The sequence below is a fragment of the Triturus cristatus genome, chromosome 9, assembly GCF_964204655.1.
Source record: "Triturus cristatus chromosome 9, aTriCri1.1, whole genome shotgun sequence".
Taxonomy (NCBI): Eukaryota; Metazoa; Chordata; class Amphibia; order Caudata; family Salamandridae; genus Triturus; species Triturus cristatus.
Window position 1 is genome coordinate 919,306,434 of NC_140592.1, and position 24,740 is coordinate 919,331,173.

Sequence of the window (24,740 nt, forward strand, 5' to 3'; positions counted from 1 at the left end):
GGGGAGCACATGGGGAGCAGCTAACATGCTGCTCCCCATATGGAAAAGCAATCTGCTTTTCTTCATTGAAGAGAGAGCAGGTTTCCCTGCTCTCGCTTCAATGAAGCAAATCAGTTTGCAATGGCAGGGTGGGAGCCGTGAGGCTCCCGCGCTGCCATTGCAAACAGCAGTGTCCTGGGGTGGGCACCCCGGGACACTGCAGGAGCCGGCCCTGGGGGGTGGCGGTCCCCAGGGCCACAACAAGGCTCCAGGAGGGGGGACGCGTGGCCCCCTCCCACATCTGTTAGCAGCCCCGGGGTGGCAGTCCCCGAGGCTGGGGGGCCTCAGAGCCCCACCACACCCAATTTTTTGTAGGCCCGGGGGGTGGCAGTCCCCGGGGCTGAGGGGCCTGAGAGCCCCCAACCAATATTAATAAGCCCTGGGAGTTGGCGGTCCCCGGGGCTGGGGGGCCTGAGAGCCCCCCAACCAATATTAATAAGCCCCGGGGATGGCGGTCCCCGGGGCAGTGTGGGGGGGATTGGAACCCCCCACACTATTTTTTTTAAATGCCCCTGGGATTTGCCCCCCCCCCCGGGGGCCAATTACCAAAGAAGCGCGGGAGCCAGCGCTTCATTTTTTTATATTTTCGGCCAAAATTCACGCTGGGTGCGCGAATCTCGCTGATTTTTAAAAAAAATGCTTTTTTCGGCCATGGGGGTCCTTGTGGGACCCCCTGAGCAGGCCTAGGGAGTCAGGGTGTTTCTACCCTGCCCCCTTTTCGCGTTTTGCACGTTTGTTTCTTAGGTTTCTTGTGCCTTGGTTCTACCGAGGCACAAGATGGCTGCCAACACTTCCTGATTTGGAGTGTTTTTTTTTTTTTTTGAAAATATTTTTATTGCAGGAATCAGTAAGTCGTTACATAAGCGGCCAGCATTATATTTCAAGCTCGATCAATGAGATACAACCCTCCGTCCCCCCACCGTAAGGTATTTACACAGCCATTCAGCCCACAACCCTAGGGTCGGGCGGCGAAATTCAATGGGGGCTCAGGAGGATATCGAGGCTGGCCCGGAGGACCCGCTATCCGTCATCTGCTTTTCCAAACAAGCCTATAAACCCAAAAGAACACCCCACACTTAAAACACCCCCAACCCAGGAAACCCCCCCCCCCCCCGCCATCAGCGCGCGGCACCAACCGCAACAGGATCTACAAGAGGACCCACGGGGAAAGCAATAGAGCTGAAAAGTGCAATCGTCTATCGGGACTCGGGGCGGGCCTCTTCCTCATGTTCAGAGTCGCTGGGGGTGCAATAATCCCTCAGGGCCTGCACTAACATCTCCCATTCCAGCGCTGCCTCCTGTGCCTTCTCATTACGCTGCCTCCAAGCTAGCTGGTATCTGAGCGTACTCTCCCCCGCCGCCCACTTCAAAAGTTCGCTGTGCCACCGGCTTCCCGTCGGCCCAGCTCGTGCCTTCCAATTCCTGGTCACCTCACGTTTAGCAAGGAGCAGCCCCAGATCAATGAACTTACTAGATATTTTATTCTTGGGGGTATGAGGGAACCAGTGCAGGAGACCCACCGCCGCGTCAAGCGATAAGGATCTCCCTGTCGTCTCCTCCAGGGTCTTTCCCACTTCTTCCCAATAGGATGACAATCCCGGGCAGGCCCACAGCATATGGAGGAGGTCCGCCTCCTGGGCCGGGCACCTGGGGCATTCTGCCGAAGCCGTATCAAAATAGCGCCTGATTTTCACCGGGGTCAAATAGGCTCTATGGAGCACGTAGTAGTGGACCAATTGAAAGCGGGCGTGGCGTGTGCCCTTCCAGGCCCTCCGCACTAGCTGGGCCCAGGTCGTCTCCGGGATCTCCCTGCCAATGTCCTCCTCCCAGCGGTTTCTCAAAGTGGTGAGGGGAGCCAGCCCCTCATTGATCAGTCTGCCGTAAAGGCAAGTGACCGCCTTTACCGTGCCCGCAGACATCATTACGTATTGGCATACCGGGGATAAAGGAGGTTCCTCCTGCCCGCGTCTCCAGTGCGCCTGGATCGCTCGAACAAGGGCCGAGTGCAGCAAAAAGTCGCCGCGGGGAATCCCGAAGCGCTCACTGAGCTCCTGGAAGGGCAAGAGCGACCCGTCCTCGTATAGATCACCGATTAGCTGTAGACTGGCGTCCTCCCAGGTCGCCAGCCGCGACCAATCACCCCCATGGGGCAGAGCCGTTAGCATCCCCAGCGGTATTTCGGGCGCGTACGGTGTTCGCAGGTGGCCCCGGGCGTGAGCTCGGTTCCAGCACAGGCGAACAGTCCGCTCCTCCATTGACAAGTCCTGCAAGGCCAACCGTTGTCTCATCACTATGAAGGAGAGAACATGCCTGGCCATGCCCGTTCCCCTCTTTTCTTCGGGGCCCCGGAACTCCCGGGCGATCTCCTGGGTGAAGGCCTGGAGCTGCGCCGCCAAATAATACTTTTCGAAGTCTGGCACCGCAAGCCCACCCTCCTCCTTCGGCCTCAGTAGGGTCTTAAGGGCCACCCGCCGGCGGCCCGAACCCCAAAGGAATCCGACTATCATGGATCGTAAAAGTCGAAACGTGGTCGGTGGGACCCAGATCGGTAGTGTCCGGAAATAATATAGCAACCGGGGGAGCGCCACCATTTTGAGCAAAGCAATCCGCCCCGCCACCGAAAGCGGTAGCGTGGCCCAAAAGCCCATACTGCCTCGAAGTGCTCGAATGCCCCGGGCAATGTTCCCATCCAGGAGGCCAGAAGGTTCATGATAGACATACACCCCTAGATACTTAAAGCAGTCGGGTTCCCATCTAATCTCCCTACTCAGAGTAGGGGTAGGGGTGCCCCTGCGGACCGGGAAAAGACAGGTCTTAGTCCAATTCACTTGGAGGCCCGAGACCTCCCCAAACTCCGTGAGCCCCGTCGCAGCCCCATGTAGGGCAGCGAGCGGGTCTTCTAGGAAGAGCAACAGGTCGTCTGCATATAGTGAAATGTAATGCGGGCCCGAAGGAGTCCACAGGCCCGTGTAATGGGCTCCCGACCGGAGATGCAGCGCAAGAGGTTCCACCGCCAGCGCAAAGAGCAGTGGGGATAACGAGCATCCCTGCCTCGTGCCTCGTTCCACCGGATATTGTGAGGAAATCAGCGGTCCCGCCCGGACCCTGGCTGACGCCGAGGCGTACAGAACCCTGGTCCATCTGATAAAGCCCTCTCCGAGGCCGAACCTCCGCAACACAGCACAAAGGTAGTCCCATTCCAGGCTATCAAAAGCCTTCTCTAAATCCACTGATAGGACCACCGGGCACGGGGCGTCCACAAGCGGTTCCCCTAGCAAGCGGAACAACCGGCGAATGTTCATGGTCGTGTTACGCCTGGGAATAAAGCCGGCCTGGTCCTCATGTACCAAGGAGCTCATGTGGCCAAGCAGCCTCGAGGCCAAGATGCTGCTCAGTATTTTATAATCCACCGTCAGCATCGATAAGGGACGGTAAGACCCCGGATCGGAGGAATCCCTTCCGGGCTTGAGGAGCGGGACCACCAATGCCTCACACATCGAGCCTGGGAGACGCCCAAGCCTCTTCGCCTCCCTTCCTGATTTGGAGTGTTGACAGCCAATTAGAATACAGCTCGTGCACGGCAGGGTGCGCGCTGGGTGTGCATAGGGTGCACGGATCCTCCGAGGCCATAGATATATATGTACTTTTAAATGTCATTTTCTCAGGAACTACTGAACGGATTTACATCATTTAAGCAAAAGGCATGAGTCTAAACTAAGGACTACCTCTTTGCCAAATTTGGTGTAATTCCATTAAGCAGTTTGGGCTGTAGCTGCGGCTAAAGGTCCTATGGGAAATTGCATGGGGAAAATGCGTTTTGGGACCCCCCTTTTTTCTCGGCGCCCGCTTGATGAATCACCGTGAAACTTTCAGGATAGGAGTGGACCGGAGCTGGCCAAAAGTTTTGAAAATTTCACGAAGATTCGTCAATCGGCGCCAAAGGTATTCCAAATAGAATGTTGCGGATTTCCTATGGAAAATAGGTCCTAACTATATCTACCTACTGGCAACCGCCAGTAGGTCATATATATATATATGTTATATACTGTGCAATTCTTGGTGGTAAAGTGCTAGTGCTTGGGTGCAAACCAATCAAATTCCCTAACTGAATTTCATAAATTCATCAATAGAAGCTAAAGACTTCATATATTTAAAAAAATGCACAAAGGGGAAGATAATATTGTCATAGTTTAACGATATTTCTTGCGATCAATTTTTAAATAAATAAAGTGCTAGTGCTTTAGTAAACAAGAAATGATTTACTCCATCAATCCTGAATACTCATTTACAGTACTATAGTTAATCAAAGTGCAAGTGCTTCACAGTATATTTGTTTTTTAAAAACAATGGGGGAGAATAGAAAAAAGGAATATACTAGGGGAAGTTTCCATTAGAAAAACATATTCCATATACTTCATAAAAACACTTTTTTTTAAAAAAAACTTAAAAGATTTTCTATTTTGGATTTTTCATTTTCCAAATATCATAAGATGCTATGGTTAAAAAGGTTCTCATTCCTTCTCATATTGAAAGACTATAGCACCCATATTGTCCAAGAATTATTCAACAGACATTATTTAATATAACATCAGTTATTGGTAACTATGTCCCTCTTTAGATGATTTCCTAACAAATACTAAAATTTTAAAACACAAAGAATTAATGGTCTTTTCTGAGTGAAGCTTTATCTTCATTCTCTTACTTCCATCTTTTTCTTTAATACAAGCAAGTATATAAATCCTCATCTACATTCAGACCATGAGGTTCCCTGCTATTGAACTCAAGTATAAAATATGTTCCCAATTTTCTGAGTTCTTTTTCCCTATCCCCACCTCTTTTTTTCTTGGGGATTTCTGCTATACAGCTGTACTGTAAGCTAGAGGGATTGCTTTGATGATGGGTTTCAAAGTGACTTGAAATCGGATAAGTCCTATCGTGATTTACAATTGCTTTCTGATGTTGCAGAATTCTTTTGTATACAGGAAGAGTTGTACTTCCTATATACATCTTTAAACATGGGCATTGTAGTAGGTAGACAACAAAACTAGATCTACAGGTCAAGAAACTTTTAATAGTGATGGTTTTATCAAAAAAGTTCTTATAATCAGTGCGATTCATGCCATGTTGACACGCCTTGCACTTAAAACATTTTTTAAAACCGGGTTTTTGTTGTAACCACATGGGGGCACCTCCTTTCCTTTCATGATATTCACTTTTCACAACCAGATCTTTTAATGACTTAGATTTTCTATAAGTAATATCTGGATGCTTTTTTTACTAAGGGACCCAACACTGGATCAGCCTTTTTTAGATGCCAGTGTCTATTCAAAATGGACCTGATTTCCTGATGTTTGATGTTAAAAGTTGTTATAAATCTATGATTCTCCAGAGTGTTTTGCTGCTTTTTATCAGATTTCCTGTGATGGGTTTTTGAAGGTTCAAACAACACTTTTTATCTCTCTAGATTCCTGGCTTTGGTGGCCTCTCCTTTTATGATTTTAGGCGAGTACCCTCTCTGAATAAACCTGTTGGTAATTTCTTGTTCTATTCAATGGTACTCTTCCTGAATGCTACATGCCCTCCGTGCTCTATAGAACTCCCCAAAGGGGATGCTCCTAATTAAGGGTGCTGGGTGAGCACTATCCGCATGAAGGATAGTGTTTCCTGCTATAGCCTTTCTAAAAACAGTGGTCTCTAATTTCTCCCCTAAATATTTAATTCGAATATCTAAGAAGTTTATGGTGGTCTTACTATGTTGTCCCACAAACTTCAGATTGAGAGAATTTTGGTTAAGGTATATATATATATACTACTTAGTGGCGGTCAGATCTGTTTTGATAATAACTCTAGCGCCATTTGATGAATCGCCACAAAACTTTCCAAAATGGTGCTACTTTGTGACTAGTTTGTGCATAGAAGTGATCTATCAAGCAGGGGCTGAGAAAAAAGGGGGGTCTCAAAAATAGACCTGGGCGGAAAGCCACGCTACGCTCCCGGAGTTTGCGTAGCGAGCACAACTACGCGCTATGCGAGTTGCATGTAGCACTGATCAAAAACGCATAACTGACATTTTTTGCTCGTTCGGGTTCCTCAACGTCAAGTTGGTGACCGCGAGCGAGCAAAATCAACATCCCGACGAGACTTTGTCCTCATTCACGATTGGCAACAGCAAGTTGCCGATCGCGAGCGTGGAAAATAAACCTCCCAGCGAGATTCTCAACGCGGGAAGGTCAGGTTGCTTATTGCACGTGGTGGCGTATGCTTGCGACTGCTCGCGATGATAAATTACTAGTCTGCATTGAGAAAGCTGCCGCTCGAGTACAAATCATCTTGAGCGGCAGAAAACGACTGCTTGCACTGTGCATGATGCCGTTCGCAATGATTGAACAGTGCAGACAAGCATCCGGCACTGTGCAATCATTGCAAACAGCATTTCCCTACCGCACTACGCAGTTCGCGTAGATACGCATAGTGTGCATAGTGGGAAGTGCACTTCGCGTAGCGTAGCGCAACAACGCAAACTACGCCCAGGATTACTCAAAAAGCAACGGATTAACACCAAATCCCAATGCTTTTTCTATAGACTTCTTTAGACAGGGCTAGAGCTGAACAGAATTACACCAAATTTGGCAGGAAGCTAGATCTAGGTCTGCAGATTTTACTATTTGGGATTTGGTGTTAATCCGTTCAGTAGTTTGTGAGAAATTAAGGTTAAAAACAATATGGATATCTGGACGGTTGGGTCCACAAAAGTGTTGCAAGAGGCTCGCAAGAGCACTAAATAAAAAATGGAGCCCTGTGATTGGTCAAGAGGCCCATATTTCCTGTGAGCCTTCTCTTTCCTGCGGGAGCAAGAGGCTCCTGTGAGTCCCACAGGAGCAAGTACTCTGATTGGCTGCATGTTGGAAGTTTAGAAATGAAATGGCCACCATTATTGTTTACTGTGAAATATTGTTGGTGTTGTGGGAATGAAGCATAAAAGCTATATAAGGGGGCAGGACAAAGGCATTCTGTCCCCCTAGGTACTGAGAGGAGGTCTGTAAGGCTTAAATACTGTGATGGAAACAAATGTAAATTCCATTTAAAATAATTGTGCAATCTCTGAATACACTTAACTATGCACACCTATCACTGTAGGAAGCAGTCTTCCTTATGATGGTATTTGTTTATCAGAGCCTATTATTCACATCTATCGATTTGGTAAGAGATCTGAAGGGAGAGGGCACTTTCTCCCGACTCACTACAAAGCATGCTATTCACCTTGGAAGAGGTGTCAATGGTGAGGCCAGTTCATTCTTGCATGATAACATGCATACCTGTCACCTTAGGAAGAGGTATAAGAGTGGAGGTCAGTCTGTCCACACACCCTCCTATGCACATCTGGCATGTGAGAGAGAGGTCAGAACAACATTAACAAAATAACATAACATGTGTATTTGTAAAGCGCACTTATTACCTCTTGGTCTCAAGGCGCTGAATAACAGATGTTTATTGTTACCCAACTCAATGGTACTCATTTTATCGACCTAAGGTGGATAAAAGGCTGAGTGGACCTGCCGGGATTTGAACCTGTGACCATCAGTTCGAACACAGGTCCCTGCAGTGTATGCATTAGTCCACTAAGCCACCATACCCGGCTTAGTGGACAAGGATGGAGAGGCCAGTCCTTACCTACAACCTACTTTGGGAATCTGTCATGCAAGACAGGGTTCCAAGTTGAAAGGCTAGTCCCTCCACATACCCTACTATGCACATATGTCATCTGAGAGAAAGATTTCTGTGGAGAGGCCAGTCTCTCCCCACACCTTACTACGCAAATATATCGTCCAAGCGAGGGCTCTCAGTGGAGAGGCTTGTCCCTTCACACACCCTACTATGCATACCCATCCTCTGAGACAGAGATCTCAGCGGAGAAGGCAGTCCCTCACCACACCCTACTATGTACATCCATCATCAAAGGGAGAGCGGCCATTTCCTCTGCAAGACCCTACTACACACAGCCTTCATCCAAGAGAGACATCTCAGCAGTGAGGTCAGTCACTCCCCATACCCTAATATGCACACATGTTATTCAAGAGAGAGAGCTCAGTGGAGTGCAAGTCCATCTTCAAATCATACTAGACAATTATGCCACCCAAGAGAGAGGTTTCAGCATAGAAGTCAGTCGTTCACCAGACCCTACTACTGTTAGAAATTGGATTTCTGGTTGGCTAGGGCTTGTTCCTAAGCCAGGCAGAAACCACCACTCTACTCAGGGCAAGGGAAGATAACCCCTGCTCACCCCCTTGGTAGCTTGGCACGAGCAGTCAGGCTAATCCCAGAGGCAATGTGTAAAGCGTTTGCGCAACACACACACACAGCAGCAACACACTAGTTAAACCATGAAAGAAACTCCACAAAAGGTGAAATAAAATAGCCTTTGTATTATCCAAAACACATTCGAATCATAATCACACATATACAGTGTGCCAACTGGCACAAGTTAATAATTTACAGGGGATTATATACATGACAGGGCCAATAGGGCCACTGTTAGAACCATCACAAAGCACAAGTAGTAAAAATGACACAACCAGTAACTACAGGTACAATAATGAACTCAGCATTATCCCTAGCAACTTAAACACGTTATGTCTGAATCACTTTGGGCAAAAACATCATAGCAGGATATTTGCATAAGGCATCACCACATTAGGTAATAACATTAGGCATAAAACACAATTAGGAGGGTACCTTAGTAACACCCCTCAGGTGCATACATCACCTTTGGCAAAACTGCTGTATGCCTTCCTTTCGGGCCTTGTGCCCTACTGGTATACACAGGTACCGACAATGACCCCCCAGGCCAACTCGCCTTCTCTTTGGCTCAAATGCCCTCCGTCCTCCGAAGTCAGGGCACTAACTGCACATGTGGCCTCCACTGGCCTGTGGTCTAATGGGGGTGTGGGGTGCAACTCACCCTTGCTTCTCGAAAGAAAGAATGCCCCCATGTGCAGCTGCCCGCGCTCTCACGGTGCAGCTGTGGCCATTAACCGTGGCACCGCAGTGCCCTCTGACCCCTCCTCCGGGACTCGGAAAACAAAAAGTGTCCCCTTGTTGCAGCTGCCCGTGCTCTTAGTGGTGCAGCTGTAGAAATTCACCGTGGCACCAACCGTGCCTCCTTTGCGGTAACAAAGAAGATACAGAGGAAGCCACAGCTCCGATCCTCCTGCTCTTCACCTGCAGCTACCCGCAATCTAGCGGTGCAGTTGCCCAAGGTGAGGACTGTGGGGACTTTCACTACCGTGGTCCGGGTTTAGGAAAATTTCTGTCTGCTCCTCTCAGCTAGTCAGTGCAGGGCCAATGCGGTAGGACCCGGAGCAAAGTTTCTGGTGAATCCGCCCAGCACAGTCTCTCCTGTCTCCTCTGTTTCAGGAGGCTCTCCAATTGGCTCCGCCCGTAGTCAGGCCGCAGGTGCCTGGCTTCCGTGTCGCTGGTAGCGGCGGCTTTGCTCGGTCTACGGACTCCGGTGCAAATGCAGGGTGAGCTCCCGCTTTCGAATATGCACAAAGGCGGGGCGGGCTCCCGCTCAGAGGGGCATTAACCACCTGGGTAGGCTCCCGCTTCCAGTGGCATCAATGCGGGGTGGGCTCCTGCTTTCCTCCAGCAATACGAGGGAATCTCCACGTTAGGATTCCCTCTGGATAGGTCACAGCTCAGCGCTGCAAAGCCCCAGCACACTCCCCGAGAGTAAGATATATCTCTCACCAGGCGCTCCGCCCTCAAAAAGGTTTAGGGCAAAGGCTGGGCACAAAAGGTGTGCCAAAAACACAGGAGCAGTCCTCTCCTCTTACCCCCAAAGTCCCGGGGCAAAAAGGCTGGGCCGAGGCGGACGAGCAGGGAGGCAGTCCCTTGTGGCGGTTCCTCCTCGGGCCCAGCAGCAGCAAGTAACCTCGAAGCACAAGGAAGCACAAGCACACTTTCATGGGGTCACAGCCCCAGTATTTATAACACATTTTCCCTTTGTTCTGCCATTGGCACAGAGCTTTGGGAACCAGTCACAACTGGTTCTGGGGTAGTGGAGCACTTGGTTTACCGGGCTCCACTTCCCCTTTGTCAGGTGGGGGCTCGGTCATCAGACACTCCACAGGGGGTGGAGCTAGCATTCACCCAGGCAGGCACAGACCTATTCAGGGTCAGGGGACTACTCCTCCCACTACTCCAAATTCAGATCTTCCATTCAGCCTAGCGCTGACTCACTCTACCCTCCCTAGAGCCACACACCTCACCAGCCCCTGTCACTCCAGAGCCCGACATGCAATACACATCAGGCAGGCAGACACATAGCACACAGAAAGGCCAACTTCTAAAAGTGGCATTTCTAAAATAGTGATAATAAATCCGTGCACACCCTTGCACAGCATTTATTATTACTATTCCAACCATACCAAACTTGACCACGCTGCTCCTCTCATATCAGGAATTACCACTGAATCACTTAACAGGGAATCCCCAATGTATTCCTATGAGAGGGCACCATCACTGCAGTGAGAAACCAAAATGGCTGTTTGTGACTACCAGGACATGTCATGCACTTAAAGTACATGTCCTACCTTTTACCTACAATGCACCCTGCCCATAGGACTAGCTAGGGCCTAACTTAAGGGTGACTGGCATGCAGTGAAAGGGGGGTCACAGACGTGGCACACACTTTAGGTGTCACGTCACAGCGGCAGTAACACTGCGCGCACAGGCCCTGCAATAGCAGAGACCTGAGAAAGGTTTGCAAGGCTACCTTGGTGGGTGGCACAATCAGCGCTGCAAGCCCACCAGTAGCATTTAATTTACTGGCCCTGGGTATCTGAGATACCACTTTACAAGGGACTGACAGGTAAATTAAATACGCCAAACAGGTGTAGTCCAATGTTACCATGTTTACCACAGAGAGCACACACACTTTACACTGGACAGCAGTGCTAAAGGGCCCAGAGTCCTAAAACCACCAACACCATGTCAGGAAAAAAAGGCTAGGAGGAAGGCAAAAAGTTCAGGGATGACCATGCAAAAAGGGCCAAGTCCAACAACTATGCACACAAATCATCTAAGAAAGGAGTCTTTGGAGAGGCTAGTCTCTTCCCACAATCTATTATCAATACCCATCATCTGAGAGAAAGGTCCCAGTGGAGAGGCCATTCCCCCCAACACCCTATTATGCATTCTTTTCTTCTGAGACAAAGGTCTCAGCAGAGAGGCCAGTCCCTGCAAACAATCTACTACGTACATCTATTATCTGTTACCCTTGGAAGAGCTGTAGCAGAGAGGTACCCCCCTTCCACACCCTAATTTTCATACCCATCATCTGAGAGACATATCACTGTAGAGCCGCCAGTTTCTCCCTACACACATCATTCAAGACAGTTGTGTCAACAGAAAGGCCACTTCCTACCGATAGCCTACTATGCATACCTGTCAACAAGGGAAGAGGTATGAACAAAGAGATTTGTTTTCCCCATTGCCTACTACAGACAACTGTGACCTTGGGGAGAGGCGTTAGCAGACAGACCACTCTCTTCCTACACATTAGTGCACATCTCAGTTGCTCTAAGGAGAGATCTCAGCAGAGAAACCACTGCTTCTTCACACCCTACTGCTCATCCTTGTCACCCTGGCGATAGGTCTTAGCGGAGAGGACAATGTTTCCCTACGCAACTGCGTATGTTGATCATCCTGGAGAGAGGTGTCAGTGGATAAGCTAAACCCTTCCCACACACTAATATACCTGGTTATTGCGCTGGGGAGAGGTCTCAGTGGAGAGGCCAGTAACTTCTCACACTTGTTATGCAATAGAGAGGTTTCAGCTGTGAGGTTACTTTTTCTCATACCCTACTCTTCATACTGCTCACCCTAGAGAAAGGTGCCAGTGGAAAGGCAGTCTCTTTTTACATCCTACTATGCACTTTAGTCACATTGAGGTGAGACCTCAGTTGATAGGCCAGTCCCTCTCCTGAGCCTACAAAACACATTTGTTTCCATTGGGAGATTTGTCAGTGAAGAACCCAGTCTCTCTTCACACACTACTATGCACACCTGTCATTCTGTGGAAAGCTCTCAGTGGAGAGGCCAGTTTGTCCTCATACCCTACTAGTGTGAACCATAAGGAATAAGTACTGTAATGAAGGAGTGTGTAAATTCTTTCTAAAAAATATTTTTACGACCCCCACAAGATCGCAGAATCATAAATAAAATAGGAAACGGTAGAGAAAATCTCTCTCAAGAGTGAGCACTCAGTTGAGAGGCCTGTGTCTTTGCATAGTCTACTATGCACAACATACTATGTGAAGTACTGGGTATTCTAGACCCAGCGGTGCAGGGGCACACACCCTATGACTTCTGGGTTCACCCTGTTCCAGACCTACAGAAACACAGAGTCTTCTGGGTGAAGTCAAAGAATCGTTTATTGGCTGCAGACTAATTACAGGTATCCTAGAAGTACAACAGCGTGTATGTTCTCAGGAGACTGCTGAAAATCATAGAAACGGACTTCACCTTAAATACGCTTTTTCCTGCCTCAAGCATACATTCCTAGGGTTTATAATACGGTAATAAACAAGTGTACATTTCAAAAGAAAAGGCAGAGTCATGATGACCATCCCACATTCCAGTTCGGCCAGCCCACAATGATTTACACAGTAAGGTTCAGATCCCACATCGGATATCAATAGGCCCCCCAATAAACATGAGCATCTCCTGTTTTGGGAAACAAGTCATAAAGCAGGAACAGTCAGGTGTAAAAGAGATTAGCCGGAGGCTCGTGTAGAATGAAAGGGTTTTACGACGGGTCAAGCCCTGATGCTAATCACAGGTGGACGGAGGAAGGGGAGCTCGTGAGACCAGTTTGACCCGGGGCAGCAGAGCCAGCTGCCCAGGTCACAGAGAAGTCAAAGGAAAAGCCCATGTACTGTGAGGCCCGTATTTGCTCCATTGTAGCCTATGTGAGGGCAATGACAAGATGGCCACCGCTTCCAAAATGGAACCCGCGTAGTGAAGCAGAATAACGTGTACACAGTGCATTCATAGCTAGAACGATATATAAAGCACTCGTACATACCGTATTAACCATTTGCGGTTCGCTAATACCAGGATAGACAGGGGTGGGGCCCTGTCCCCTACGCGGTCCCAGAGATTAAAGTACGACAGACCCTCCTTTTGCCCTTACATAGGCAATCACTATACTCATCTTAATCTGAGTCTAGGTCAATGTTCACAAAGTCATGGAGATGTTGCTGTAGCATCATCCTATTACTTAGCTCGTCCCTCGATACAGGTTTCCTTACACATAAGGTAGCACAGAGGTCACATATCGCAGGAGCACACTGTATGCACAGACAGAACAGGAAAAGAATGGCTAAGATCATTCCAATGACCATTAGAACTTTCCAATCCCAGGCAGATATCAGTTCCCAGAACCACCCCACCAGTGACCAATCTCCTTTATCCACGTGTATGGATTCAGATATTTTATGGAGTTTGGAGATGGCTTGATACACTGTTGGAGCGTTGTCTGGTATGAAAATGCAACAACTGGATTGGATGACCTTGCATACCCCACCGCGGTCTGCAAGAATAACGTCTAGAACCATGCGGTTCTGCAAAGTCATAAGGCGATCCGCTTGGAGCTCAGCTGTCAGATTACCAAGGGCACCAGCCGTTACATTGACAGTGAATTCAACCACACGAGTCAGCTGTCTCAGGTTCCTACTATTGACCATGGGTCCCCAAAACGGCAGGAAACCCAAGAAGAAGTCTCCCGCTTCCTGACCGGCAGTATCCTCCTTACTAATCACGCCTCTCACAACTCTGGTCTTGTGATAATTAGGCCTGGGCAGTAAATTCCGTTCCGTTCGCGGAATTTGCGGAATTTGGGTAATTTTGCGTTCCGCGGAGAACGCGAAATTGCCCAAAAATCTGCGTACCGCGACTTCACGAAATTTTTTGCTTGTTCGCGTTCTCAATATGCGTGTTCGCGAGATATTTCACCCCGAGCATGCAAACAGCGATCGCAAACAAGAAAAAAGTATCGCGAACAAGCAATTCCGCGTGTTCGCGGAATTTCTGCATGTTCGTGGAGATTTTTTACCATTTCGCGGAGATTTGCGTAACGCGATTACGCAAATTCCGCCCACCCCTAGTGATAATCAGAGGCAGCAGTAAATGTTGGCGGTAGCAAGTTCGCAATATAACATGTGCCCGAGAAATCAGGGGGCAACCACGTATATGCTCGGTCATTGCAGATGAAATATGTACCCTTGGCAGTCAAAAATGCAGGGGAAAACTGTGACGGGAAAGTGTACGTTTCAGTACAGTCACTTCTTCCCAGCTGAGCTCTAGGGTTTTGACCATTACCCTGTAAGCAGAACCGGCCCATGTGGGGTACGACCCAGATTGGAGATGAGATTTTTCGCTGTCTTTCACCCAGACTAATACTGTACCCCGTCGCGTTCCATCCTACATAAGGTCTCAGCTCTTCTTTGGGAATGGATGAGTATGCATCAATATCCCTACTCATATCGGCAATTCCTCTCACTAAGGCTTTATTATTTGTACCAGGTCTGATGGAACGCGGTTGTCGCGGGGAGTAAGCATCTAGAGCATAGAGGAACATAGTTTGGAATTGTCATGACGATCCATTGTAACTAAATGGTAGCACCAGATAGGGAATACCCTTGTTAATGGTATGTGGCATTAACCCACACACCCAGCAATTGGTCGTATTCATTACTAGTTGGTGCTGGTGCAAGAGCTGGATAAATGAGTTATTTACGAACTCTGATCGTCTGGTCTGTTCGTGCTCAGGCAAAGGGTGAAAAGAGTGAGAGGAGGCGGTAGAAAGAGGTATAGGCTGTTCAGTGGGTGCAATGGGCCTTTGAGCGGAGAAAAACACAAATCCTACGATGAACATTATTATACTACACTGTGTAAATAGGCACAAAAATACAAAACATTTACTTTTTACAATTCTACACATCCTTGCTTTAAAGTTCATTTCCTCAATCGGTCTCTCCATCTTAAAAAACTCCATCCTCTAATCGGGCCGCTCGCGGCGGATGAGTTTCTTCTGCTAAGGAGTACGCCTGTCAGTCCAGGGAAACGCCCTAGACCAACCAGAACCGTTGACCTAACGTCTTCGGCCTGTGCCCCAAAGTCTTGGCACCGCGACCCTGCGGCAGAACCCGGATGGTGGTTCGAAAAACAAAAATCAAGAAAGTCCTTCAGATGGGAGAGCTTATAATGTCAAAAAGGAAAAATAGCAAGGAAATCTTTATTTGTCCATGGGCCTTGGTCTCAGATTATAGCGGAGACGGCCAGGTACTGTTTGGTCTTGGAACAAAAGTTCAGGCTCTGTGGTGTCCAGTCGATTTGACAGTGGCACAGCTTCTTGCAAAATATTGTCACTCTCTTGGTCTGAAACTGTGCCTCTTATGTGTGCGTCACTGAATGAAACAAAACGAGGTACAGTGTCTGCCTCAGAGTCGGCGATACCCTCCTGGACCCACCGGTCATATGGCAGAGGCAAGGGGACTACTTTGCAGTGGGTGCCATGGATCCAGTGCTTCTTCCCCTTTACTCGTACCGCTGATCTTGTTGATAAAAGCACAAGGTGAGGGCCGATCCAGCGAGGCTCGTCGTTGCTCTTGCGCTGGAAATTTCGGACCAGCACCCATGAGCCAGGGTTGATAGGGTGTCCAGGAGCTTCAGAAGCTTGGGGAAGAGTATCATGTACCTGTTGGTGCAAAACACGCAGTTTAACAGTCAAATCATACAGGTAATCGAGTAGTACTGGATGCTCGATCTCACTAAACTTCGTAGGCCTCGGTACACCCCATACGTTGGCCGGGCGGCCAAAAACAACTTCATAGGGACTAAGTCCCACTCGTGAGTGTACGGTCATTCTGGTGGACAGGAGTGCTAAAGGCAGAGCGTCAGGCCATTTAAGACCGGTGCTCGCCTGGATCTTGGCCAATTTAAGTTTTAGAGCGCCGTTGTAGCGTTCTACTAATCCAGCTGATTGGGGGTGATTTGCAGCGTGGAACTTTTGCTTTATGCCTAAACCTTCACATACATTCTTCATCACTTTACCCACAAACTCACTTCCATTATCACACCACACCATTCTTGGCATTCCAAACCTAGGGAAAAATTCTTTCACAAGGGCTTTGGCTGTGGATAGGGCAGTGTTATCTTTCAGAGGATAAGCCTCTATCCATTTCGAGAAAGCACAAACAACCACCAGTACATATTTCAGGTTGTTGCATCTTTCCATGTGAATAAAGTCCAGCTGCAAAACTTCGAATGGACATGATGGGGGTGCAAAATGACCAGCTGGAGTTGGGGCTCCCCTACCAGGGTTGTACTTCAAGCATACCATGCAATTCTTGACCACATTCTCTGCACACTTGGGAATTCCAGCATTCTGCCACACTGGAGCCAACAATTTACAAATTCCTTTCGTACTGATATGTGCCATCCCATGTGCCATAGTAACCACTGGAAGCACATATGCGTCAGGCAACAACCATCGCCTGTGTTCTGTCAGATCAATCCAACAACCATTCTCATCCAACTTACCCATACTTTCTCTCCACTTGCTTAATTCTTTCTCTGTGGCTTCAGCTTGAAGGGACTTCACACTCTCTATTGTGTTTTCACACATTCCAACATCATCAACCCATCTTGCGGGGCCTGCAACATACATTCTAGTCTTCACATTCTGTGCTGTTTCTTTCGCGATCTCATCAGCAAACGCATTCCCACGTCCAACATCATCTGTGACTTTCCTGTGCGCACTGCATTTCATGATCGCAACTTGCAACGGTAGGGTCAGTGACTCACCAACTTGCCATTCTGAATTTTAGCTCCATGTGACGTCAGGAACCCATGCTCTTTCCACAATCGCCCAAAATTATGAGCCACGCCAAAGGCGTACTGGCTATCTGTGTAAATATTCACTCTCATTCCTTCAGACAACACGCATGCTCTTGTGAGGGCGATTAATTCTGCTGCTTGGGCCAAATTATGTGGCACTCGTGCAGTTTCCACGACCGTGTGTAAAGTCGTGATAGCATATGCAGCAGTCGTGTCACCATTAGGGAGCTTAAAACACGAACCATCCACCCATAAAGTACCATCACACTCAGTCAGGGGAGTATCTTTTAGATCTACTCTCCCTTTCGTCTCTTCTTCTGTTCTGAACAGGCAGTCATGTTGCTCAATCTCATTTGAGTCTGCTGGAATTGGCAACAACGTAGCTGGATTCAGTGTGTTGCATCTCTTTATGTGCATGTGGTTTGCTAACAGTGTGAGCTCATAGCCTGATAATCGCGCACTAGTCAAGTGTTGTGTCTTGGTCCTATTTAATAATGTGTCTACAGCATGTGGAACCATAACGATCAATGTGTTGTCCATTACCAGACCAGCAGATTGTCGGATAGACATTGCTGCAGCAGCTGTCGCTCTTAGACAGCTTGGCAATGCCCTCGCTACAGGGTCCAAGGTTGATGAAAAATATGCGCATGGGCGCGGTCTGTCGCCAAAAGGCTGTGTTAACACTGACAACGCACAACCATCTTTCTCGTGAACATACAATGTAAAAGGCTTGCTATAGTCAGGAGTGCCCAACACAGGTGCTGAACACAATGCATCACGCAATTCCACAAAACTTTTCTGACACTCTTCAGACCATGGGATAGGATTCGGTGTGTCTTTGCATGTTAAGGCTAACAAAGGTTTTGCCAACAAGGAAAAATTAGGAATCCAGTGCCTAAAGTATGAGGTAATGCCCAATAAAGCACGCACTTCTCTCTGTGTTTTTGGCACACTCAACTGTGCAATGGCTTGAATTCTTTCTGGGGTCAGTTTCCTTCCCTCCTTCGATAAGAGATGACCTAAGTAGGTCACTTCTTGTCGACAATATTGCAGCTTAGAGAGAGACACTTTGTGATGGAAAGCAGATAAATGGTGCAACAATGACAATGTAGCTTCTTTGCAAATCTCTTCAGTATCCGCGGCGATTAGCAAATCGTCCACGTATTGAATCAGAATAGCGCCACTAGGTAAAACAAGTGCATCAAGCTGCGCTTTCAAAGCTTGACTGTATATTGATGGACTCTCACAGTAGCCCTGGGGAGCGCGTTTGAAGCGGAAGCTTCGGCCTCCCAGACTAAAGCCAAAAATGTCTCTGCTCTCCTTTGCAATTGGGATGCTAAAGAAAGCATTCTTTAAATCGATCACTGAAAACCATGCAGCAGAGGCTGGAATCATCGTTAACAAGGCAGTTATATCAGGGACAACTGGAAACTGTGGCACAACAATCTTATTAACCTCTCTAAGATCAATCACAAATCTGTAAACAGGTGGCTGTGAAGGGTCCGTTCGTTTTAAGACAGGTAAAATCGGACTATTGCAAACGTTGCCTCTTGTCTCTTCAATCACACCCTTATTAATCAAGTCGCCGACAATGTCTAACAATGCTTTCTGGCCTTCATTAGAGATCTTGTACTGGGGAATGCGTGGCAGTCTGACATTAGCCTTTAAAGTCACCACGTATGGCGGTATCTCCAAGAGGCCCACATCATTGGGACCAGTAGCCCAAAGGACATCCGGAAGGGATGACAATTCAGGCGGCATTGTATTTTTAGACAAGTACATTGGGGAAATCACTTTCCTGCCTAATGTAAGTTGTACTCCTGACGGTGAACAATACAGCGTATGATGCAATCTCTTCAACAAGTCTAACCCTAGCAAATTCTCACCACACCCTGTTGTCAGAATCAGGGGTGCTTTCAGCTCGCAAGGCCCAATAGAAAGTGACATGGGACTAGAAATCGGATTCCTAACCGGGGCGCCAGAAAAACCTACTGAAACATTTATATCGCCAGACAAAGGTGCGCCAGGGAGTTTTGAATGCATGATTGAACTCTTTGCAGCACCAGTGTCTAGCAGAAAGGGCTCCGTTACATTTGCTGTAGTCACCTCAACATACGGTCCGCTCTGATCCACTGGCACTGAAACAACTCCCTCTCTCTGCCTACGGCTGTCCTAGTAATCATTATTTTCTGCATCGCCGTCCTCTGCATAATAATCATTATTGTAATACTGGGCTGTATTACTAGTCGCGTTAGCTTGCTGATCAAAGCTATTAATGGCGCTTTGGGGCGGAAGAGGACGCGCGTTCTGGGGAACACTTCCACGCCCTCTGCCTCTAGGAGCTTGCTGACCACCCCTACCTCTTGCGCCATACGCATTACCGTTCCGCTGCATTAATTTAGGGCAACTATATTTAAAATGACCTTCCTCTTTGCAGTATGAACATTGGTTGGGACCTACAGGGACACGTGGTTGATAATACCCGTTCATTTGCTGATTGTTCTGAAATTGTTGGGGTTGGTGATAGACACCTTGGGTTTGCCTATAATTATTCTGACCTCCACGTGGTGGGTAAGCCTGCTGTAAAAGGACCTTTGTCTTTAGTTCCTTCGTTTTCTTATCTGTTCTATCTTTTTCGTCTTTATCTCTATTTTCATAATACTGTGCAGTAGCCAGTATTTGCGCTGAAGAGGAAACAGCCCAAGAACTTTCTGAATCTTTTAACTTTTTACACAGGTCAGGAAGTAGATTCTGCACAAACGTATCCACAAATAACCGTTGGCCACCCTCAGTACTCATATCTTGCCCACTATGGTCAATAAACGTTTCTTCAAACCTGGTAAAGAAGTCTGACACTGTCTCATCTTTCTTCTGCTTACATGCAGATAGCTTGTCCCAATTTACGCGCATCACAGGCATTATTGTCTTCATATATGTGATGATTCTACCAGGGAGTTCTGCTATTAAAGGCTCAGGTTTCGCGCCACCAGTCTGTCTAGCGTCAGCGGCAATGATGTCAGCCCATGTAGCACCTAGTTCTACATCGTGATCTGCATTACGAATTGATCCCCATAGGGGCTGTGAAACAACATTACCAAACAACATGTCTATGTCGGCCAGATTCATAACGCATGACCCTGCCGTCTGTGACAACTCTTTATAATATCCTGCAGGGTTTTTACGGGGATCAGGCAATGTCTGCTTAAGCGCTAACACCTCAGAACGCTTCCATGGAACATGTACCCAAACACGCTGGAAATGCGCTGGCACAGCAGCGATACCGGCACCGGCATCAGCTGCAACTGCTTCCTTCCATACCGGGGGAACTTCTCTCATGGGGTATTGTCGCGCTTTTACCTTTTTCCCCACAAGGACATCTTGTTCAAACAATGACTGTTGACAATCATCATTCCTGAAAGACAATACAACCGCAACTGCTTTATCTACCTCGCGATCCACAATTGTACCAGTTCCAAAATCAAACCTCACTCTGCACAACTCCTGCGGGCTCGGGTTTTTACCACTATCCTCCAATTCTTCACAGAGAATTTCGCACATTTTTTCAAACACATATCTCTGTTTTGGGGCATCCCACTGATGGAAAACGTTGACAACTGATTTCACATCATACAATGAAGGGAAAACAATCCATCTACGCGCCATGCTATCTATTACCTTTTTCTCATCAGGGTTAGGCAATTGACTGCGCAATTGCTTACGCCGTAATCCAGGAGTCGCACCAGATGACTCAAAGAGAGGCGACATTAACGTAGTAACCACATTAGCTAAGCGCTGTCGCGCTGAAGGAGAAGCTGAGGCGAAAACAGGGGGAAAAACAGAGGGGAGAAAAGAGGATGCAGAAACAGGTACTGGAGTGGTGCAAAGAAGAGTGTCAGGGGAGGCAGCTGCTGAATTAGGCAAAGTCGCAGGAAGCGCGGGGGCAGTCGGAAACACAACTGGCGGCCCTTGAGAGGGCTGCGCTATATGGATAAGAGCCGGCTGCGCAGCAGCTGGCGGTAGCAGCAAGGCTTGCAGTATATTAACTGGAGGTGGCATATTCACAAGCTGGGGAGGCGCCGTGGCATTTTGAGCCTACGGGAGTGGCGAACTCAACAAATGCGACATCAGGGGATCTTTCTCCTTTTCTTCTAACTCATTCTGCTTAGAGTGTGGTAAAGCTGGGTAACATTTGTCAATCCCTAACTTACGCTGTCTGTGCAATTGCTCATTCAGCTGCTCCTCCTCATTGTCTTTAAACTGTACAGCTGCTTGCATTACTGTCATACCTCTCTCCCTTTTATTCTTTTTCGCTAGCTTAATTTCCTTTTGTTTGGTTTACTTTCGCCACAAGCGGAAAGAGTCAAACATCGCCGGCCGGGCTTTCTTTTTGAACAATCTAATTTCCAAATTATCTAAAATATCGGTATCGAAACTACCATTTTGGGGCCATTTTAAAACACCGTCTTTCCTGGTGTAGTGGATCCATACTTCGTTATATGCAATGGGGCCTACGCCATGTTTTACATAGAGCTCATAAGTTGGAGTTCCAACCGGAGGAACCGGGCATGATTCCTCCAGCTGGAAATCTTTTCCACAACCCAAACAGAATAATCTACCAAATATTCCAGAACCAGGCATCTTCGCTCACTAGTCTAGATCCAAACGTCAAAGGATTATCGATTACGATAGTCTCGTGAATACACGAGTCCTCTGGCTTTGGCGTTTGCAAACTCCAAATTACCAAATCAAACGATCCTGAGGGATACCAAACAAATGCTCCACTTATACTTAACTGAATATTGCTGATCGATGGCGTCACCAGAAGACTCTCTCGATTGTTTCGCTCTCTCAAACTCGTCAAGGGTCCAAAACAGGTCGATTAATCAGGGCAGCAGTCCTTCGTAGCCGTCGGGACGCGGAGAACCTCGCAGAAAAGACTTTCGGACCACGTCGACATGCAGGGGTCGATGAAGTGGCGGCCTTCCTCCGGAATTTCCACACGAAGCTCCTCACGAACCTCTGGCTTGGACTGGTACCGCTGAAATCGTCCCGAGTTGGGCGCCAAACTGAAGTACTGGGTATTCTAGACCCAGCGGTGCAGGGGCACACACCCTATGACTTCTGGGTTCACCCTGTTCCAGACCTACAGAAACACAGAGTCTTCTGGGTGAAGTCAAAGAATCGTTTATTGGCTGCAGACCAATTACAGGTATCCTAGAAGTACAACAGCGTGTATGTTCTCAGGAGACTGCTGAAAATCATAGAAACGGACTTCACCTTAAATACGCTTTTTCCTGCCTCAAGCATACATTCCTAGGGTTTATAATACGGTAATAAACAAGTGTACATTTCAAAAGAAAAGGCAGAGTCATGATGACCATCCCACATTCCAGTTCGGCCAGCCCACAATGATTTACACAGTAAGGTTCAGATCCCACATCGGATATCAATAGGCCCCCCAATAAACATGAGCATCTCCTGTTTTGGGAAACAAGTCATAAAGCAGGAACAGTCAGGTGTAAAAGAGATTAGCCGGAGGCTCATGTAGAATGAAAGGGTTTTACGACGGGTCAAGCCCTGATGCTAATCACAGGTGGACGGAGGAAGGGGAGCTCGTGAGACCAGTTTGACCCGGGGCAGCAGAGCCAGCTGCCCAGGTCACAGAGAAGTCAAAGGAAAAGCCCATGTACTGTGAGGCCCGTATTTGCTCCATTGTAGCCTATGTGAGGGCAATGACAAGATGGCCACCGCTTCCAAAATGGAACCCGCGTAGTGAAGCATAATAACGTGTACACAGTGCATTCATAGCTAGAACGATATATAAAGCACTCGTACATACCGTATTAACCATTTGCGGTTCGCTAATACCAGGATAGACAGGGGTGGGGCCCTGTCCCCTACGCGGTCCCAGAGATTAAAGTACGACATATGCACGGCTGTCATTCATGAGATATAGGATAAATGTTTGAGCTTTCAAGAGTCTTGTGAGCGTCAGACAAATATACGAGGGGAGGCAAGGGTTTGGGTGCTCACGCAAGACTCTCGCGGGTGTCAGTATCCCAACAAAAAGGGAGTTTTAACATGAAGAATCCCATTATGTAGGAATAGGATTGCTCTGACAAGAGCCTTTGTGTTTACAGTGTGTAGTGTTCAGTTACACATAGACCTGGATGCATTCCTTGATGTTATTAAGGATGATCCTGTTTCCTCTTGCAGTGAAATTAACTCCATCTCGCCTATAGACACTTAGCATATCAAAACAGATATTGTTCTGATAAATAGAGATCATGTCATGGTCACAAAGAAATGCAGAAAATGTTTTCTTGACATGCTTCCCAGATGTCTCAATCTTAGGGCAATTCTCTATTGACCATTGCTATTGTTGCCTTCGACATATATTTGAATTTACAAAGGCTGTTTGAGGAACGAGAGACATCAATTGTGAAAAGGTCTCTTACATTTGTATTCTAAGAGCATCCCCTTGGATTGTGCCTAGGTAATTCCAACCACATTCCACTGTCATCAGGCCTGGGTGTTCACACTCTAAAATGCTATCAACCTTTGATAACAATTAATTCCACTTCATATCTCTATGGCCAATCCAAATAAATTCAAGTTTTTCCAATATCACAAATAATGGCATATTCTCTAGCCTAGTAGATCAAGCTGTGTCCCAAAATCTATAGGCGGACCATGAAGATGTCTGTCACAAAAAATTAGGGGCATATTATCAAGGTCCGGCGATAAATATCGCAAAGCGCGCTTGCATATTTATCGCTGGCTATCTCTGGAATGTATCGCCCGGTTAGCACGTTATCAACAACGCACATCGCCGAGGCGATAAAAATTCCAGAGATAGTGTCCATATCGCCATTTTCATTGGTGAAAAACGGCGACTTCCTAGATGATAGGGTCTGTGGTCTTAGCCACACAATCCGTCCCCCATGTTAGGTATGCCTTAGTCAGGAATTTAACAGACGTTAAATTCCTGGGTTAAGGCATACTTAACGTGATTTTAAATATCGCTAACCCTTGTTGTCAATATGACGAAGCTGAGTTATCAATATTTTCCCAAGGGAGTCTTGTCAGGCACGCCTCCTTTTCATCTCATTAGCGATGTGATGGGAGCCGTGCTGACAAGGGGGTGCTATTGCCAGTAAACTGTCGCTAACAGATGTTAGCGACAGCTTGCTGATAGGGCAATAAAAATATCACCGCTTTAGCAGCAAAAAGTGCCGCTAAAGCGGCGATATTGCTCTTGATGATATGCCCCTCAGTCCTCAATAGAACGAGTAAGCTTCAGCAGTAATATGGAGTTACATGAGAGGAGAATGATTGTAAGGGAGTCAAAAGTATACATGTAGTTGGTAGATTTTTCACAGTTAGAAAAGCAGGTTAGCTTGTAACCCACTGTTGCTTGTATGGAGCACAGTTACTTGTTATACTGTATGACCTTTTCTATTGGGTGATTTTGAAATTTGGTGCAATCCTGCGAGAGTCTTGCAGGAGTTGTTCACAAGCTTCTGCAGGTCAAGCTTTCTGTGGGGCCTAGTATGGTCTCACAAGACTCTTGCGAGAGTCGATGGAATATACAGTGACCCTGTCATAAAAACACTTACCTCTTAATTAATAACTCATTTAAAAAACCTAATAATTTACATTATAAGTGAACCATCAAACATAAACATAAACATTTATCAAGTAATCAATTAAATATGATAAACAATTAATTAAAAACGTATTATTACGTCAATAACCACCTATCTTAGTTACCTACAGTATTCACCAAGCCAGCAGTG

At 47.3% G+C, this 24,740-nt stretch overlaps 1 protein-coding gene across 3 annotated transcripts in view; it reads left to right on the forward strand.

Moving 5' to 3' along the window:
• LOC146799056 (alpha-1-antitrypsin-like) overlaps positions 1-24,740 on the forward strand; it is a 276,754-nt gene that overhangs the window by 147,164 nt on the left and 104,850 nt on the right. The window lies entirely within an intron of this gene.